Genomic DNA, 10,864 nt, shown 5'->3' on the forward strand with positions numbered 1-10,864 from the left:
CTGAAGCTTTATGGGAGTAAACTCTAACAGAAACAGGTAGTGTAAAGAAAGTATAATACAAAGCATTTAAATCACATTAAAAATATATACCCTGTGGAACTCAGGGTAGTCTCAGAGTTGCCATTTTTCTACTTTAGACTGCTCATTGCTGGGATTACAAATATGTGTCACTATCTCCAGTTGTCAATTAAAAAAACAGACAAACAAAACTAAACCCAGTTTCCTCCACTAACCAAAACGCTCTTTTCCACGAAGCAGACTAATGTCCAAAGCAAGTTAACCAGTCCAGTGAACAGGTTACTTTCTAATAATTCCTCTTTTATTTTTTATTTTTTTTTAATTGTATTTTATTTTATTTGAGAACATACTGTACAGAGGGGCTACAATTACATGGGCAGGATAATGCATACATTTCTTACCAAGCATTGCAGCCTCCTCCTTTGTTTACCCTTCACTTCCCTTCCCCGCCTCCCCCCTCCCCCCACCCAATTTTACCCCCCTCCCCCCACCCAATTATACCCCCCCCCCACCGACATTGTAAAGCTGGTTTTGACATGACATTTTGTACTTCTCATTGTTGCAACAGGTCCACCTGAATCCTTAAACGACTTGTTTGTCCCCATCTCCTCCACATGTTATACTGACATCAAATATAGTGAAAGCGGGGGTTACACTGTGGGGGAGGGACATACAAAGCAACAAAGAAATAATCTTATAAATGCGTTAGAAACACATGCATGAAAGAAACGAAAACATTAAAATACATATTTAAGGGTTCATTTGACTAACATCACATTATCTGACCTTTTCCGCTTGACTCATACCTATACTAGATATTGCAAATAAGGGAAACCATGGGACCTATGCTTCTTTGGGCCTGGCTTACTTCACTTAATATAATTTTTTCCAAACCTTTCCATTTCCTAACAAATGGGGAAATGTCATTCTTTCTGATGGAGGCATAGAATTCCATTGTGTATATATACCACATTTTCTTGATCCATTCATCTACTGAGGGGCATCTGGGTTGGTTCCATGTCTTAGCTATGGTAAATAATGCTGCAATAAACATAGTTGTGCTGGTAGCTTTAGTGTGGTCTTGTTTGTAAACATTTGGGTAAATGCCCAAAAGTGGGATTGCTGGATCATAGGGGAGATCTATGTGAAGTCTTTTGTAATTCCTCTTTTATTTTGTGATGTATTTTTATAAAAGGGTAGTTGTGATGTCCTTGAACTGTTTTATACTGGTTGTACTTGTGATTGTTATAACATGATTTAATTAAATATTACTTGAGCTGATGTAAACACAAGGGTGAAAGAGTTGTTACTCTGAAAATGCAATTATATATTTGTTTTTTTTTTTTTTTTTTTTTTGGGTCCGGTCGTGGGGCCTGAATTCTGGGCCTGGGCGCTGTCCCTCAGCTCTTCAGCTCAAGGCTAGCGCTCTACCACTTGAGCCACAGTGTCACTTCCGGCTTTTTTCTTTTTGCTTATGTGGTGCTGAGGAATCGAACCCAGGGCCTCAGGCATGTAAGGCAAGTGCTCTACCACTGAGCCTCCTTCCCAACCCCTGAAATTATATATTTGAAAGAGTAATAGGAGTCTCCAAAAATCCAACCCCACCAACTAACCAACCAATCAACCAAATTACACTACTTTGAGGGAATGGGTGGAGTTGGGAGAGATGGGAGGAGTGACATTGACCAAGGTGAATTGTATTCATAAACTGGCATGTTGAATTGAAAACTCTATGTACTCTACTTTGTACCACTACTTAAAGATAATAATTTAAGAAAGCCCCAAATGGTATAATAACACCTCACAGAAGTTCATAGCCTTGTAGAGGAGTGAAGCTGCCTGTGAAAAGAGCTGGAATGCAGGATCGTGAATGCCATAGAAGTTTACAGAAAGCTCCAGAAATTCAGATGAAAGGGATTACCTTGGCTTGCAGAAGTGACACCTACCTGGAAAAGTTGATGTACAAGCTGGTCTCTAAAAGCAGAAATGGTAAGATGTGCAGAGATGATTCCTTTTAAGTGGAGAGTAAGATGTAAGCACAAGTTTGCAGTGTAGGGCTTGTGTTTGGCTGAGTCATAGAATTTCTAAGGGGAACATCCCTGAGTGTCAAGTGGCATAGGCCTTGATTACTAACATTCTGGCCACTGTGAAAATAAGATACGTATTCTTTTCATCCACAGTGAGCCTGAAATAGTTTTCAGTGTACTTATAAGAGTTGTCTATTATGGCATAATAAAACTGTATAATAATTTCAGTAATATTTTCATAGATTTTTCTTACCTCCTTAATAGCTTATAAATTTGTTTTTGTAAGTTTAGCTAGTAAAATATATAATTGCAGAATTACTGATTCTATTAAGAAAATTTGATTTTTACAATTTAAGACCTATTAACAATTTATATCATAAGTTTATAAGCTTGCTTATGCTTTAAAGTGTAATTTTCAAGACTTACAAGCAGGGTCATATGTGACTTCCCCATTGTTATGTTACAAAAATAGATATTTAGATCATTTAAGAAGATTTAGTTGAGAAAAAAATTGTCCACTGCCTTCTTTTGTTTGAACTGTGGTTTCTTGTGAGAATTAGGCACTATGCAAATCTAATGCACTGTTATTATATTGTCCATAATTATATGTAAAGAACTTTAATGTCATTTTAACTGTTAATCAGAGAAACTGCCAGTTCCTAGGTTATAAATCTTGATCCCAAAGACAAAATATAAAAGTTACACTTTTTTTGTTACAGACTTAACTTTTCAGAGAAAAATATTTTGAGGATCTATTCTACTTCTACAAAAGTACAAGGTTTTGTTCCTTAAAGAAATCAGTATGAGGGGCTGGGAAGGTGGCTCAGTGGTAGAGCACTTGCCTTGCATGCATGAGGCCCTGGGTTCGATTCCTCAGCACCACATAAGCAAAAAGAAAAAAGCCAGAAGTGGCGCTGTGGCTCAAGTGGTAGAGTGCTAGCCTTGAGCTGAAGAGCTTAGGGACAGCGCCTAGGCCCAGAGTTCAGGCCCCACAACCAGACCCCCCCCCAAAAAAAGAAATCAGTATGAGTACCAACCCCCCCAAAACATGTTTACTGTAAAATGAAGGCAATTGTTACTTTGATAGCTCCACTTTGCTAGTCACTTCCCTCTTTTGAAAATTTATATCTGGCAGGCTGGCAAGTGTGAAGCACCGAGTTCAAGCCCTAGTAAAGGGGGAGGGAGAGAGAGAGGGAGGGAGAGAGAGAGACAGACAGACAGAGACACACAGAGACAGAGAGATAGACACACTGAGAGAGACACAGAGAGTGGGAGAAACTATGAAGCTAGGCACGAATGGTCACACCTGTAATCCCAGCTACTCTGGATGCTGAGACCTGAAGGATCACAGTATGAAGCCAGCCTGGGTAGAAAAGTCTGTGAGAACCCATATCTTATTAACTAGCAAAAAGGTTGACCAAAGGCTTGGCTTAGCTGGTAGAGTGGAGCTATGAGCAAGCCAGCAAAGAGTACAATACAAGACTCTAAGTTCAAGCCTTAATGTTTTCATGTGCCTGCATATACATGCAGGCACCTGTGCACACCTGTGCACACACATGCTCAATGACTAATGCTTACTTGGAACATAGCTAGACTATTATGGAGTGGCAAAGGCTTCTGTAGAAGAATGCTGTTAATGTAATGCTGAACTTACATGAGTGCAGGCATATAGGGCAGAACTTGTCAGATACCCAGAAAAAAAACAGAATAAAAATTCTACAGCTGAAAAAATATAACGAAAATGACACATTTTATGATTTAGTAAGCACCATTAGACATAATTAGATACAGAATTAGTATACTTGATGACATACTGGAAAAATCACAAAAATACAAAAGAAAAGAAAAGAATATTGGAAGAAACAACCAAATAAAGCACAGATAGGATATAATAAGATTTATAACTTACAAAAATCTTAGAAAACTTGGAAACTCAGAAGGTAAAAGAGACCAGGAGACAGAAACAATATTTATACCACAAGAATGGCTGAGAATAAAAATGATGAGCAGGTGTGGTATGGTGGCTCATACCAATAGTTCTAGATATTAGGGGGCATAGATCCAGAGGCTCATAGTTCAAGGAAAATTCAGACAAAAAGTCAGCAAAACTCCATCTCAACCAAGAGTTGAGTGATGCGTGCCTGTGATCCCAGCAATGTGAGAAGTATAAGTAGGTGGATAATATTGTAAGCTAGTCTGGGCACAAATGTAAGACCTTATTTTTAACAATAACTAAAGCAAAAAAGATCTGGACACTTGGTTCAAGTGTCAGAGTACCTGTTTATCAAGACTTGAGTTAAAAAAATGATGAAAGACATTAATCTACAAACTCAAAAAAAGTCAGTCTCCAAGCAATCTATGGTTCCTAAGAACATGAGAGCAACTTCTGAAAACTAAAAACAACAACCCAGTCTTCCAAAAGGTTGGGGATTGGTAGGATTCACATAAAAAAATAGCAGTTATACTGGCAGCTAGTTTATCAGCAGAAATAATGGAAGACAGAAGACAATGGGAAGTGTCTTTTGTTGTGAAGTAGTGAGAATCTAAAATTCTATATGGTAAAAAAAATATTTGAGAAGGAAGGTACTAAAATTTTCCATAGCAAAGGTAGTGAGAATTTGCCACCAAAAAAATTTTACCAGAAGAAATACTAAAGGAGTCCTTCAGAGAAAGGGAAATCCAGATAGTCAGAGGAACAGGAAGAAATGAATGAAGCAAGATTCAAGTTTCAGTGTCTAGGTGGAATCTAAATAAATATTGACAGTTTAAGACAATAAAAATAGTCCTATGAAACTGAAAAACACTTGCAGATTTAAAATAGCTAATTACAATAACATATAAGCTGAAATTAAATTGATTCAGGAAGTGATTAAAAATACTAGTTTATGTGAGACATTAATGTCAGGGATGGATACTCACTAAAATAGAATGTGATTGAGAAGCTAATAGAGAAGAAGGGGCCTGGCAATCTAATGATTTTTTAAAATTTAGGTGATCTAAAGAAGTTATTTTCGGCTGGGAAGGTGGCTCAGTGGTAGAGCGCTTGCCTTGCATGCATGAGGCCTTGGGTTCCATTCCCCAGTACCACATAAGCAAAAAGAAAAAAAAGCCGGAAGTGGTGCTGTGGCTCAAGTGGTAGAGCGCTAGCCTTGAGCTGAAGAGCTGAGGGACAGCGCCCAGGCCCAGAGTTCAAGCCCCACGACCCGACCCAAAAAAAAAAAAAAAAAAGAAGTTATTTTCATTCTAAAAAATACAACACCGTTCACAAAAATCCAGTCATTTAACTATTAAATAAGTTACTAAACTTATTACTATGAAGAAGACTCCAGGTCCAAAGAACTTTAAGAAATTCTACCATATTGGTAAAGGAGAAAAAATTGAAAATGCAACAAACATTTCCACAGTATAATAAAGAAAGGGATAATTCTCAACTTTTTTTTGGGGGGGGTCAGGGTTTTATTATATAGCCCAAGTTGATTTCAAACTAACAATTTTCCTACCTCTGCTTCCTGAGAGCTAGGATTGCAGGCACTCAACTTGTTTTATGAAGCAGCTAATCTTAAAAAAAATTATAATGTAATACACATATAAAAATTTGACAAGCACTTTGTAAACAAGGAAGTTACAGTCCAATATTATTCATGATCATGAGAACAGAATTCCCAAGTGTATATGAGAACCACATTCAGCTTTATATATAAAAAGTATAATACCATCACAGTCATGTTGAGTTCAATGCAGGTGTTTAAACTTAGTTTGGCATCTGCATATCAATCACTATAATTCACCACATTAATGAGATAAAGGAGGAGCTATGATAATCTCCATAGTTATAGTTAATAAATTTTAACCTTAATTCAAGGAGCTTTGGATGTTATCTGTGGTATCAGCCTACTTAGTATCAGTCTTTCCTTTCTTTGATCTTAGACCTGTTGAACCTTCTTGCCCAATTCTGCCACTGGGGCGGGGGGGTCCCACAGAACTGTCTCACTTTACTTCCTTACATAAATTTTCATGGAAAGCTAAGTCATAATAAGAAAGTTGCTTTGATATACTTCAATAAGAAAGGAATGAACCCTTTTGGCAAACTCTTATTTCTTCTAGAAACTGACTCAAGAATCTTTCCCCTCTGAGGTCTTCTCTTTCCACTGGGTCTTGGCTGTCTTCTGTAATAGTATTGAAATGCTTAGTTTTTCCTCACCGTTATACTTAAACCTTCTTGAAAGAAGGTTCTGCATCTACATTTGAATTCTTACAATCTAAACTCAACAAAAGTTTATTAAATGCAGAAACAAGTAATGATTGAATAAGCAGGTGATTGATCAAGTGGATCACCTCAGCAGGGCTCCACCTTTGTTGATTGCCATTTGGATGCTCTGCTTAGCACTCCCGAACTCATTCTAGCTAGTAATGAAAATGTCTCTGGTTGGGTACACTGAATTTACAATCAATAATGAACTCTAAATTGAATTTGTAATTGCTTTTATAATGCTACTATAGTCACAGGCATTCCAAATGCTGGCTTCCCAGATCATAACATAACCTTCATTTTTAATTTCATCCTATTTCTGTGAAGTGACAAGAAATGAATGAGTAGTATGAGTTAAAAATTCTGAGAAATAACTTTAATTAGCTATGTAAAAGAGTCCAAAAAAACAGTTCAAAATAAGATGTAGTCCAGTACCAAGATTAATTTCTAGTTAAGCTCAGAGTTTAATACCACAACAAATAAGGGAGCCCAGAGTTGCCAGGAAAAATGAGAAACAAATTATTCCTGTTTCCCATCCTTTACACTAAGAACATGTATATAAGAAGCTGTAAGTACCCAGGTGCCAGTGGCTCATGCCTGTAAGCCTAGTTATTCAGGAGGCTGAGATCTGAGGATTGTGGTTCGAAGCCAGCCTGTCAGAAAAGTCTGTAAGACTATTATTTCCAATTAATCACAGAATGGAAGTAGCACTGTGGCACAAGTGGTAAGAGTGCTAGCCTTGAGCAAAAAGGAACCCAGGGACAGTGCCTAGGCCCAGAGTTCAGGACTGGGAAGAAGAAAAAGAAGAAAGGAGGAGAAGGAAGAGGAGGAGGAGGAGAAGGAGGAGGAGGAGGAGGAGGAGGAGGAAGAAGAAAAAGTGCTATAAGTTATAGCCCAGTTGGGATGAGGGGTGAGGCTGCTGCTAATGTAGCTAGTGACCTGGGCTCTGGATGCAACAGGCTCCACCTGGCTGTGCTGGGAATTGGGGAGATCAAGATCTCAGCACCTCCTTCTCCCTCGATGGTAGAGTGCTGGGGGAATGCTGAAGTTTAGCAAATGGGATTTGAACATACCTATAATTTAAGGTCCTGGTTCTCAGCCAAACCCAACAGACCAGGGAAGAGTCATAGTGAGCAAGAGAGGTATACTCTAGATTTTGGAACTAGGATTGTTTAGGCCAGTGATTTTTTCAACTGAATGCCCATTGAGTCACTTGGAAACTTAAAAGGTAAAAATACAGCAATGCCCAAATTATACCCTAGCATGTTAAAGTCAAAGTCACTGAGTAGAGGGGCATGGATGGGCCACTATCAATATTTTAATCAAGTTCTCCACTGGTGTTTTAAAAATGTTCCTGAATTGGGGCTGGGAAGGTGGCTCAGTGGTAGAGTGCTTGCCTTGCATGTTTGAGGCCCTGGGTTCAATTCCTCAGTACCACATAAGCAAAAAGAAAAAAGCCAGAAGTGGCGCTGTGGCTCAAGTGGTAGAGCACTAGCCTTGAGCTGAAGAGCTGAGGGACAGCGCCCAGGCCCAGAGTTCAGACCCCACGACCGGACCCCCCCCCAAAAAAAAATGTTCCTGAATTAACCACTGATAAAAGCAATGCCTGATGATTTATTTTTGAAAGGAGAGAGATTAATAAGGGAGGCAAATTCTGTGTGCATTTTTTTATTATTGTATTAGGCAGGCAGACTACCACTTGAACCATGCCTCCAGTACTCTTTTGTACTGGTTATTTTTTTTTTCATTTCATTTATTTATTTATTTATTTTCAAAAAATTTTTATTGTGATTAAGTGGTTACATAATTTCCCAGTATTGTGGGATAGTGATACTTAGTTAAAGTCACAAACACATTCTGACTTTCCTGGAGCAAATTGTCTATCACGGTCTATAACATTTATGAGTTCTATGTGCTTTGTGATACAGCTATTTCTTCCACATTGGGTGATATGTACATTTCTTTTGTTTTGCATAGCATCAGCTGTTCCCTCTTTCCCACTTGTTCTCTCCCTCCCATCGCTGCCATTAAGTTGCTTAGTTCATTTTGGTCAATATCCTGTACTGGTTATTTTTGAGACAGGGTCTCAATTCTTGCCCCAGGATGTGCTAAGACTGTGAACTGTCCATTGTAGGTTTCTCATGGTAGGTGAGATGATAGGCAGATGCTACTACGTCCAGCCTCTTCCATGGAGATGAAGCCTCACAGACGTTTCTTTTGCAAAGCTGGCCTAGCAACCTCTCAGGAAGGTAGAATGGAGCTAAGAGTACAGGCATAAGTCACCCGTGCCAGAGTCTGTGTGTGTGTTTTGTTTTGTTTTAACCACTTTAATGTTTATGTTAGTGGTTTTAATGTAGAGAGGTCCCTGCTTCTATTATTGTAGAAAAATACATGCAAGGGCTAGAATGTGGTTTAGTGGTAAAGTGCTTGCCTAGAATGCATGAAGCCCTGGGTTTGATTCCTCAGTACCACATAAACAGAAATAGCTGGAAGTGGTACTGTGGTTCAAGTGGTGGAGCACTCTCCTTGAGCTGAACAGCTGAGGGACAGCGCCCAGGCCCAGAGTTCAAACCCCATGACCGACAAACCAACAAACAAAAAAACAAAAAACATTTAGCCGGGCGCTGGTGGCTCACGCCTGTAATACTAGCTACTCAGGAGGCTGAGAACTGAGGATCATGGTTCAAAGTCAGCCGGGGCAGGAAAGTCTGTGAGACTCTTATCTCCAATAAACCACTCGAAAACTGGAAGTAGCGCTGTGGCTCAAGCAGTAGAGCACTCACCTTGAGCTTAAGAGCTGAGGGACAGCGCCCAGGCCCAGAGTTCAAGCCCCACGACTAACCAAAAAAAAAAAAAAAAAAGCCCTTGGAGTCTCAGTCTCCAAATTACCATGAATCAATGGTCATCATGGCTGCCTAATTGGCCAGGAAATTCCAATGGAAGTTTAAAAATACTCTTGAAGGGTTGATAGAACTTAGCTGTGCTAGAAAGGTGGAGACTGGTGGGGGTGGTAAACACTCTAAATGAAGAAATAGAAAGAGAAGGGGGAAATCCAGAGAAGCTGCTTCAGAATCTTGAGAAATGGACCCAAGGGCAGGTGAAGGGTCAGCCAAAGCCTTCATCCTATAGGAGATATGGGAAAAGCCCAACAAGACAGCTTTTTCAAGCACCTCTAGCGGTCGAAAATGATAATGCCAAGGCTTATTTGATCTCTAGTTCGAGGACTGTATGGGAGCCCTGAATGTAGGTAGCATTTATGGAGTACCAGCTATATGCCAAGCACTTTTTGTTAGCACTTTAGATGTACTACAGGATCACCCCTCATAATCACCCCATAAAGTACATTCCATTATTCTCCCTGTTTTGCCAATGATGAAAATGAAGCATAGCCAACTGGCATTTTCTGTCATCTGCCTTTTATTCAGTGGTATGACTCAGAGTTCCTATGATATACTGGATAGTTAATTATACACACTTAACAATAGGGGATATATTCTGAGAAATGTATCATTTGGTGATTTCATTGTTGTATGAATATCAGTACTATACAAACCTGGATGGTAGGATCAATCAATGTATGTGGTGATTGTCTCTCTCCCTCTCTCTCTCTCTTTCTCTCTCTCTTTGAGTATTTTGTTAAGGATTAAATCCAGGATCTGAATAACTTGCTAGCAAGTACTCTATCACTTGAGCTATGTCCCTGCACAATTGTCTATTGATGAAATTAAGAAATGCAAAGAATTAAAAAAAAAAAAAGAAATGCAAAGAACACAAGATCTGTGAGGTTGCTATAGTATAACATGGCATTATGATTCCAGCCCCCTACAGTAAACTTTTTAAAGTATAGTTTATAAAAAGCACTGATAACAAATAATAGACCTACATATGCACATGGTTTATTCTCATAATCTATTATTACATACTGTACATACCTTAAACTATAAGTGTTTTTTTTTTGTTGTTGTTGTTGGTTGTGGGGCTTGAACCCTGAGCCTGGGGCCTGTCCTTTAGCTCTTCAGCTCAAGGCAAATGCTCTACCACTTGAGCCACAGCACCACTTGCCCATAACTATATATGCTATATTCTTTTATGATTTGTTGTATAGTAAATTTGTTTCTAAAGCATCACTGAAAATATGAGTGATACATTGAGTGATATCATCATGGCTGCTTTGCCACTAGGTAGTGGATATTTTCAGTTCCATTATAATGTCTTGGGACCATGGTGGTTTATGAAGTCCATTGTTGACCAATATGTTGTTATGTGATTGTAGTTAAAACCAAAATTATGGAAGGGGAAGGGGAAGTAAGTGCTCCAAAATAAAGCTGGTTATGGGTCAGAGTGATAAGAAATTTGAATTCCTCCTCCCTGTGCTATGAAACTGAACTCAGAATCTGTACGAGCTAGGTAAGTGCTCTACCAGTGGTCTAAATCCATACCCCTTTTAATTTTTTTCTTATTCTATAGGTATGAAAAGTTCCCAGATATTTTTGTGTGAGGAGTTCCATGATGAAAATGTTGGGTAGGCTGGACAGACAGACAGGAGAGGATGAGGGTGAAGAAGAAAAGA

At 38.9% G+C, this 10,864-nt stretch overlaps 1 protein-coding gene across 1 annotated transcript in view; it reads left to right on the forward strand.

The window, feature by feature from the left end:
• Positions 1–10,864, forward strand: part of LOC138837140 (cardiomyopathy-associated protein 5-like) — a 93,401-nt gene that overhangs the window by 26,730 nt on the left and 55,807 nt on the right. The window lies entirely within an intron of this gene.

The sequence above is a fragment of the Dipodomys merriami genome, unplaced genomic scaffold (assembly GCF_024711535.1).
Source record: "Dipodomys merriami isolate MVZ:Mamm:240054 unplaced genomic scaffold, mDipMer1.0.p SCAF_263, whole genome shotgun sequence".
NCBI classification, from domain to species: Eukaryota; Metazoa; Chordata; class Mammalia; order Rodentia; family Heteromyidae; genus Dipodomys; species Dipodomys merriami.